General features: G+C 61.8%; 1 protein-coding gene across 1 annotated transcript in view; it reads right to left on the bottom strand.

Moving 5' to 3' along the window:
• The window catches only part of CAMTA1 (calmodulin binding transcription activator 1), a 668,603-nt gene that overhangs the window by 198,806 nt on the left and 460,374 nt on the right, over positions 1–9,423 (bottom strand). The window lies entirely within an intron of this gene.

Below are 9,423 nucleotides of genomic sequence, written 5' to 3'. Positions count from 1 at the left end.
AGAGACCATTTACTCGGGCGTGGAGCCAGTGTGTGCACCTGTTTACAGAGTGTTTCTGTGTTAGAGGATACTCTCACATGTCGCCCCCACACCCCACATTATAGACCTTGTAAGGGACAGAGCCGATCCTTTGAATAGGAGGTGTGAAGAGGAGATAGACTCCCCCGTAACTTTTTGTGTGAGGCGCCCCCTCCCTGCGCCCCAGTATTTTCTTGGGGTGGGAGATATAATGGGGTAGCAGTGAGATTAGGGGGGAGCCCCTGTGTTGTGTCTTGGGGGTTGTGGGGTTTTGTGTTTCTTTTCCGGCGGGAGGGCTTTATTCAACACGATACTCTGGGTCCTGGGCCCCGTTTCCCAAGAGAGCCGTGGTCAGGGGGGGAATGGGATAACCCGGGGGCTCTCCCAAAGCCCCCCAGGGATTTTTTTTTGCCCGGGGGGGGGGGGGGGGGGAGGGGGGAGGGGGCGGGGGGGGGGAGGTGCTGCCCAGAAACCAGCCAGCTCTGCTTGGCACGTGGGCCTGGGGCGCCGGAATTTCCAGCTGTAACTGCTGCTTCTCTCCAGAGCCTGCGGGGATCCCGCTCCCAGCACCGCCCTCCGGCCCTCGGCACTGGCCAGGGACCCAGGGCGCGCAACACACGCAGCTGTGTGCAGCCCGGAGCCCAGAAAAGGGATCGTTGCTTCAAGCAGGCGAAGGGGCTTTGTTTATTAGGAAGGAGGGGGAGCCAGGCCCGAGTCTGGGGCTGTGTTAATGCGAAGCCGGGCGCCCTGCCAAGACATTAAGTGGAATCGAATTCCTGAAACCAGCTTTAATCAGCAGATTTCTAAGGTTAGAATTACCCTCTCCTCGCGAAGCCTTGCCAAGGTTAATTCTGCCCGCGCATGCAGAATTAATGGGCTGGACACAGGGAGTTGGCCTTTTCCCCATTTTTTCTCAAGTTCACAAAAACATGCCTAAGAGAGAGACAGGCCAGCAGGGCAGAGCCAGCCTGGGAGGGAAGCACGCGGCATCAGACGACCAATCCGGGCCCGTGTCAGAAACACGCACAAAGGGAACCACGGATCCCGCCACGGGGCCGACGACGCTGGCCGGAGAGACGCCAACTTGGTTGCCTTGGGAGCCACAGGGACACACCCAGCCACGCCCCCTGCCCCCCAAACAAACAAATGGGCTGAAAACACCTGGGGACATCCTCTCCGCTCCCTGCCCCTGCCCTTCACTAGGGTGTGAGCCTTGGCTGAGGCCCTCCTGCTCCCTGAGCCCGAGTTTCCTCGTCTGTAGGACGGAATAATCGTCGCACTAATGTTTCTGTCTCTCCCTCTCCCTTCCTCTCTGAAATCAATAAAAATCAATCAATAAAAATAAGATGGTGAACTTAGGTTATGGGAAACTCACCTCAGTTACAAAACAAAACAAAACAGTGGCCCAGGCCGCTGCAGCTGCTCAGAAACCCGCCTCTCAGACCCGCCCCTGTCAGTTCTGAGAGGTAGAACCCAGATGAGAAGGGAAGGCACAGGGCATGTACCTGGAACAGGGGCAGGGAGGGACGGCCGGGCTGGCTGGACGCGCAGCAGGGACAGGCGGGAGGGGTGGGCCCCCTGGACCAGGGGCCCAAGCGCAGTGTGTGTGTGGGGGAGGGGGGGCTCTTGGGCTCAGACCCATTAAAGCAGTGCCCGCTGGGCCTCAGTCATTACACCGCTGCTCCCCAGGGAGCAGGTGCCTCCCCAGCCTCCCTGGGGAATAGCAGATGGTCCTGCAGCCTCCAGGGGACGAGCCTCCCTGGGGGTGGCAGTGGCGGCTGCACCCTTAACGGGGAGAGGCAGGCACCCCACATTTAGCTGCCCTCCCTGGGCCCCGGGAAGGGGCTCTGGTTCTCGGCCCCGCGTCTTCTCTGCCTGGTGACAGACCCGCGGGCGCTGGGAAGAGAGCACGCAGTATTTTCGCGTGTGCACTGACATGCAGGCTGCACGGGGCACCCATTTCCTGGGTGGGAAAGAAACAGGTTTTCTGTCACCTGCAACTCTGCGGCAGCGTTAAAATGCGGCTCGTAGGAATCCAGTACGCTGATCACCGGCACGGGTGGCGCGGGATCTGCAGGCAGGGCAGCGGTGGGCGGGCAGCCTGGGCACCTGGGTGACTCCATCCCACCTGTCTCCTGTCCTCGTCTGTGCAGCTCCCTGGGGGGCTGTTTCGGAACTAGAGGTGGTGGCTACACAGCCTTCTGACTGGACTAGATGCTTCCAAACTGTGCTCTTTAAAGTGGTTAACAGCCCAGTGGTTGAGTGTCGACCTATGAAACAGGTCAGGGTTCAATTCCTGGTCAGGGCACATGCCTGGGTTGTGGGCTCCATCTCCAGTTGTGGGGGGTGCAGGAGGCAGCCAGTCAATGATTCTCTTGCATCATTGATGTTTCTATCTCTGTCTCCCTCTCCCTTCCTCTCTAAAATCAATAAAAATATGTTAAAAAAAAAAAAGGTTTGGCGCCAAACCGCTCGGGAGGGCGGAAAACCCTGCTGCTGCTGTGTGACCTTGTGTCACTTTGTCCCTCTGAGGCTCGGTCGCCACCAGCAAACCCGCAGTCACCCAGGCCCTGCCCCGAGGTGTCCCCCTCCCCCCACCCCGTGAATGGGATTCCCTGAGCCCACGGCCTGAGCCCCCGCCAGGCTCACACCCTTTCCGGGCCTCTGTGCAGCCTGTGTGATCAGATATTGTGGTATTTACCTAAGGAACTGTTAGGAAGCAATTTCTGAGATGATGAATATTTAATGCAATATTTAAATATTTAATAGGAACTTTTCTCAAACCCGACTTAATAATCCACGTCGTGGGGAGAGGAGAGCGGGGCTGTGTTTTACATTCGCACTTGCTCTAGTCCTCGTGTCCTTCCTCCCGTGGCCGAGTTTTAATTATACTCAACATTCCGAGAAAGTCTTTTCTCATTAAAACTTAACTCTTGCCGCCAGCAAGGTGATGGGGTGGACGGTGCATCGAGTTGGACAAAGTCTGGAGCTGAAGGGGCTGCTGGGACTGCTCCCTGGCCCGGCCCGTTCATGTTTCAGGCGAGGGAAAGAAGGCCTGGCATGGCCGCACCAGGCAGAACCCAGGTCTCTGAGCCCCCGGGCACCAAGACCTCCATTCCGGACACCATCCTCACTGCGGATGCTTGCTCACACCGAGGCCCGCCCCCACCCAGCAGGGCTGACAGCAGGGGACACCTCAGGCCTCGGTCCTTCCGGCCTTCTGCAGCAGTGGCACATGGAGGTTTTCCTCACTTAGGAGGCGACCTCAGACCTTCTTGGGAGACTTGAAACATCCAAACCCAGGGCAAGACTTTTAACTCGAGGGTAGAGGTGCCTGAAGGTGCGAGCCTGCTGATGGCCAGGTCCTGGCTCTGTCCTGACGCCCGGCCCCCCTCCCCCCGCCCAGGGGACAAATAAACTTCTGCCCTGTGAGGGGCCTTAGGACAACCCTGCTCACTCCTGGTGGGGCCTCTCCCGGCCCAGGGTGCCCTCGGCAGTTTTGCTCGGGTTGGATGCTCACCCCTGCAGCGCCCAGCCCCACCTCACAGCCCCCCTGCGGGCACTGGGCTCATCTGCTGACCATCCTTCCGTCGCGGCTCAAACCACAGCTCCCAACTCTGCCACGTCTACAGGACCTTCAGCAACCTCTTCTCAGAGCAGCGCTGAGGTGGCCCAGGGCCTGCTACCCGGGAGACACGGGCCTGGATGCCGGGGCTGGGCGTCCCTGCCCTGCCCGCTCTCTCTGGCACCGCCACCACCTCCATGATGCTCCCAAGGTCACCTGACCCAGCATCCAAGAACTTGACAAGTATTTGCCGAGGCCTACCACGTGCCGGGCCCCACGTGGGTCCGAGGATGCGTGGGGATGGGAGCAGCGCCGGTCCGTGCCTCCTGAGGCCACACCCTTGTGAGCGGGGACAGGCGTCAGGCAGGCCATGCACACATACGGGAGGTGCATCTGTGAGCGGCTGCACGGGAGGCAGAGCACTCTGCGGGGCTATCTTAGGGCTTTGGCCTGGGCAGGGGAGCAGTGCGCTTGGGCTGGGAGCTGGAGGTCCCTCGGCATCAATGAGGCCAGAGCCGGGGAGAGCGCCCCAGGGGCCAGGGAAGTGGTGGGCCAGGGCCAGGGATGGAAAGGACCACAGGTACCCGGGTCCAGAATGCCAACAGAGAGCGTGGTGCCTGGGAAGCCGGGGAGGTGGGCGGCCCTCAGGCCTCGGCGAGGAGGTCCCTTCTCTCAGCATGGCTCACCGAGAACCCCCTCAGGGAGTGCTGATTCGGGGAGCCCAGATCCTCCATAGCCCAGAGGCCCTGAGGACTGTGCTGCTGCCCCCTTCCAGCCTCTCCGGGCTGCCATCCTCGCCCGCTGTGTCCAGCCACCCTGGCCTCCGACAGCCCCTCCACACCCTGCTCCTCCTGGGCCGGTCCGCCTCCCACACCCTTGCCCTCTTCTGGAACAGTCTCTCGGCTTCCCCGCCCCCTCCTCACATAGTGGGCCCTGGCTTTCCTAAGAGCCCAGCCCAGACGTTCCTTCCTCAAGACAGTCTCCCTGCCCCCGCGAGGCCAGGCTCCCGGCGACACCCCTCCCAGACCCGCGCTTCACAGCCCTCGCCAGCCTGCGCCGGGTGGCAAAGCGGGGCCGTGTTGGATGCCTGCTCTCTACAGGGGCACCAGCTCTCAGGGGGCAGTGCCCACGTGACTCATCCCCTGCAAACCCCGAATTCCAGCGCCGTCCAGGCATACAGTAGGTGCTCAATAAATACTTGCAGAATGGATAAAAACGCCGCACAGACGTCACCTCACTGTTCTGAACAACACCTCACAAGGGAGGTGCCATCAACATCCACATCTCACCCGCGGGGATGGAGGCTCGAGGTTGGGCACCTCGGTCACCCAGCGAGTGAGCCACAGAGAAAGGACCAGCGCCCACGGCTGGGCTGACCCCAGATAGATTCCTCAGCTGCCGTTCAGTTCCGACGTCCAGGGACTTGGGTGTCTGCTTCCCTCGGGGGACCGCTGCCACCATCCCCGTGAGCTTGGCCCGGCCATTGGCACGCACACCTGCAGCCTCCACTCCCGGGCTGCCCGCTCAGGACGCACGCCTCTTTGTTAAAACACTTCCCTCTCCGTCTGATTTTGCCTCCGGGGGAGCGGTCCCCGGGCTGCCTGCCACCGGAGCCCCGGGAAGCGGGAGCCTGTTTGTGATTCCGGCCGCGGCATCGACCTGTCAACACGCTTGTCTCCTGTATCTGCCACCTCTTATTTATAATCCCGCTCAGATTAATGAATGACAGTGGTTCTCATCACAGGAAATTTCATTAATCAATTTAAGTGCTTAATCACCACAGCCTCGAGGAGCCCTGAACATAAGGGATCTCGCCTTGATGTGGATGAATTCCAGAAAGAAATGGCAGAGGAGAAACCGACCGTCAGCACTTCTCCATGGCAACACGGGGGAGGGGGCAGCCCCGGGGGAAGTCCCGGGGTCCCCACAGGCCGCAGGCGGGGGCCCCTGAGAGAGGACTGCTGGCTGACGCAGGTGTGGAACAGCCTCCGGGATTTCTGGAATCCAGGCGTCCCCGGGGTCTCCCTTTTGGTCGGCTGATGGGAATAGGTGGCAGTGCCCACCATGGTCTAGGAGCGGGAGACACAGGCATGGCCGGGCCGCCAGGCTGAGCGCAGGCAGGGCCTGGGGCAGGGCACCCTGCGAGCACTTCACGTGGCACCAGTAGCTTTTCCACTCTCAAGCCGACTGGGTATGGGAATCCACTGGCAGTTTTTCCAGGGGAGTCAGGGGCGCATGCCCCTGGGGGAGCAGATCAGGGCGCTGGGCGTGGGGAGGGGTCTGAACGGACACAGTCCACATTGCGCCGTGTGCTATTTTGGAAATGTAGAAAGAGCCTATTGATTTGAATGACAAACAGCAGCAATAAAACACGCAACAACAGATGGTCCTGGCTGGTAGAGAAACTGAGGCGCCCACAGGAGACGGGCACCTGTGGGTGGGCTGGGCCCATGGGAGGTCCATTATGTCCATCCAAAGGGGATGTAGGTTAAAGATACGGATTAGGAACCCGGCCCCAAAAGGACCAGTGAAACGAGACGGAATCTGCTTTCCGAAGCCATCGGGAGGGCAGGGAGAGGGTGAAGCTGCCAATGGACGCTTAGTGAGCACCTACTATGTGCTTCCCTTGTACCTGTAACCCTGCCACGGTGTGCGTGAGGGAACTGGTGCGGAGAGGTGACGTCACCTGCCCCCAAGCCATGGGGAAGGGGACAGGGAGGCTCCAGTCAGGCGGGTTTGGAGCTCCAGGAGGGTGGGGGCAGACACCGCCAGCCAGGGTGCCGGGACCCAGGGCCAGCACCTCCCACTGCCGCTCTCTTGAAGGAAAACAAACATCTTCCACAGACAAGTTAAAAGAGTATGCGTGTCTCGTGCTGCTTGCGGTTAGAGAAATGCTAGTTTTAGAAACAGATTATTAAAAAAAATACATGCACTCTGAACGGTACGATCAATCAGGCACGCTAGATGCAGACTCAAAGCGCTCCGGGCCTTCCGGGCAGCGCGTGGCTCCTTGCCGGGCCGCAGTCGGCCTTGGCCAGGCTCCTTCCTGCTGGGGACACATGGACACGCCCCAGGGGGACCTTGGCCACCAGCCTCTCCAGGCCGCAGTGAGGATGGAGAGCAGACCAGGGCTCCGTTTGCGCCCTGGGCTGGAGTGGCTGCTCACTGTCAGGATCGTAGCCACATCAGCTCCCTGCTCCCGACCCCTGACAACCAGGGGATGCAGTTCCCTGACCATGAATTAAAAACCTCTCCCCTCCGGGTGGGGGTGCCGAGAGCCTGCGGGAGGGTCCAGGACCCGTTCTCGCCGGTGCCATGGGAACAGCGATGAGGTACCAGGTGTGCGGCCCGTGTGGGCATGGGTGCAGGTGCCGTCTCCACCCGCCGCCCGCTTTCCCGGGAGCTGCCTCCCTCCCTCGCCACTGAGCCCAGCCTGTGGGACCCACAGAGCCTCACGGGTTCCAGAGATGCTTCCGAGAAAGGATCTCAGCACTCCTCACTCCACAGGTGGAAAAACCCTGCCAAAGGCCAAGCTGCTTACCCACATGCATCACGCAACGTGTGTGGGCCAGGTGCTCTGCCCGCTGGGGGTCCCCGGGCCCCAGGCTTTGCTCCCCGAGCTGGATGCTCAGCTTCCTCCCTATCTCACCCACAGCAGGGACCAAGGCCCTGTGCCCTGGAGGCCTCCCCACGCATGTTCCTGCCTGTAATTACTACTGGGCACAGCCAGGCCAGGCGTCTTGTGTGAGGGCCTGCACTCCGGAGCCCGGTCCAGGAGTGGACATCTGATTCTGGAGGCTATTTGGACACAGACACGCACCGGGGACGCCGCCGGGTGGAGATGCAGCAGATGCTGGGACCCAAGCACTGCCAGTGTCACCCCGGAGGCTGGGGGGACGCCTGGGATAGAGCCTCCCTCACGGCCTCAGTGGAACCAGCCCTGCCTACACCCTGGCCTTGGGCTTCCAGCTTCCAGACCAAGACAGTACATGTCTGTTGTTTCAGCTGCCCCTCTGGGGTGCTTTGTTAGGCAGCCTGGCTGACTGATGTACACCCTTACGTGGATGAGACAGTATCCAGAGGCTGCAGGCCAAGGGAGGGGCCAGGTGGCAGGTGGGGCTCCAGAGCAGCCTCAGACCAGTGGTGGTGAGGACGGGGTCTGGAGGGGCCTCTGCTGGCTCCTTTTGCCTGGGCAGCTTCCCTGCTTGCACACGTCTGCCCCCCTCTGCTCTTGGCCGCACCTGTGCCCCAGATTTCCTGAGGCTGGGGGTCTGGGGCGACGGTTCTAATGTGAGGTCTGTCCTGCCACTTCCCAGCCAGGAGGCAAGTCTCCCACGCAGGTCTCCATGTGAGGGCTCGGCCCCCAGGCCTCCCCGTGTCCCCTGGGGGACTGCAGGGCCCTCAGCTCCCTGCCACATCACCCCCACCCCTATCTGCTCACAGGGACCCAGCCCCAGTGAATAAGCAACAGAATCAAAACTGCATCAACCGCCGTGGCGGTGAGTTAACCCTTCATGGCGCACAGGCTGTGGACAGAGGGGACACGTCTTGGGAATCATCCTTACCCTGGCCCTCACCCCAGGCTCCTGAGGGGCGCCAGGCAGCCTACGGACAGGAAGTGTCCGCAGCCCAACCTTCCTGGGCCGGGAGACAGAACTCACCCCCTGTGGGTCCTGCAGGATCCCCAGGGGCCCGGGAGGGTCCCACACACTGGGCTTCTGGAAACCAGCCTTAGGCCAGCGCTCCATCGGTCCCTAGACGGGAGCACAGCACTGCCTGGCTCCCCCCGCTTCCAGCCGCCTCTCCTCCTGTGGCACCTTCTCCCTCCTGGTCCCCTCTTGCCCCCCACGTGGCTCAGAGAGGCCCGCACCTGGGGGACGAGGGGCGGGCACCTCTCTGTTGGCATTCCCACCAGGCCGCGGCCAGGCTGCCACGAAGCCGAGCACCTCCTGGATAAAGACTGGGCTGAGGAGCCGGGAGCCTCCCTCTCCTGCTCGCAACTCGGATGTGTCTGCTGTGGGTGCAGGTGGCGGCGTTCCCAGCCTCTCCTTCCCTCCTGCGCTGCCTCTGCTGCCTGAGGAAGCACCTTCCCCGGAGCCCAGCACAGCCAGGGGCTCGGGTTCAATGCTGTGAGCTCAGTGCTACTGGGCCCACCTGAAGCCAAAGGTGCAGGGGAGGGAGCACCCCTGAGGGCCGTCATCGGGTGGCCTCTGCATGGACCACCCCAGCACAGTCAGCCCCAGGCCAATCTGACGGGCACCCCCAGGGCAGGGACTGCATCTGGCAGCCTGCACCCCTCCGCCCCGCAGGCGCCCTGCAAGTAGCTCTCCCTACAGGCCGCTTCCCCGGTGCTGAGGACTCCACTCTCCGAAAACCACAGTTTCTGTTCACACAGAGGGGCAGCGGGGCACAGGCCCAGCCAGGAGCCAGGGCAGGACCCATGGATAGAGGCCTGGGGGCCCAAGAGGACTCTGGAATGTGGAATTCTAGGCCTCAGGTTTTGGGGATCTGGCCTGAGCTAGTGCCTGACAGGGAGGGGGTGCGGGGGCCTCTGGGCTTATCAGGGGCAGGCAGGCTGGTGTCAGACTCATGTTAGAACACGCGGTGCCTGGAGAGGGCCCTGGAACACAGCGGGTCCACGGGCATCTGATGGATGAATGAATGAATGAATGACCGGTGCATTCCTCCCAGCTGCCCACTGGGAGCGCTGTGCACACACAGCCTCGGCCCCTGGCCCCTGGCTGGGATGGAGCAGGCAGATGGCCCTGCTGCAGTCCTGGGAAAGGGACAGGTCAGGGCTGCCACTGGGAGCCGGTCCCTGGGGAAAGGGCACCGAACTC

This window comes from Myotis lucifugus, unplaced genomic scaffold (assembly GCF_000147115.1).
Source record: "Myotis lucifugus unplaced genomic scaffold, Myoluc2.0 scaffold_440, whole genome shotgun sequence".
Lineage (NCBI taxonomy): Eukaryota > Metazoa > Chordata > Mammalia > Chiroptera > Vespertilionidae > Myotis > Myotis lucifugus.
The sequence above is the reverse complement of the archived record's forward strand: the minus strand, read 5'-3'. Positions and strand labels throughout refer to the sequence as shown.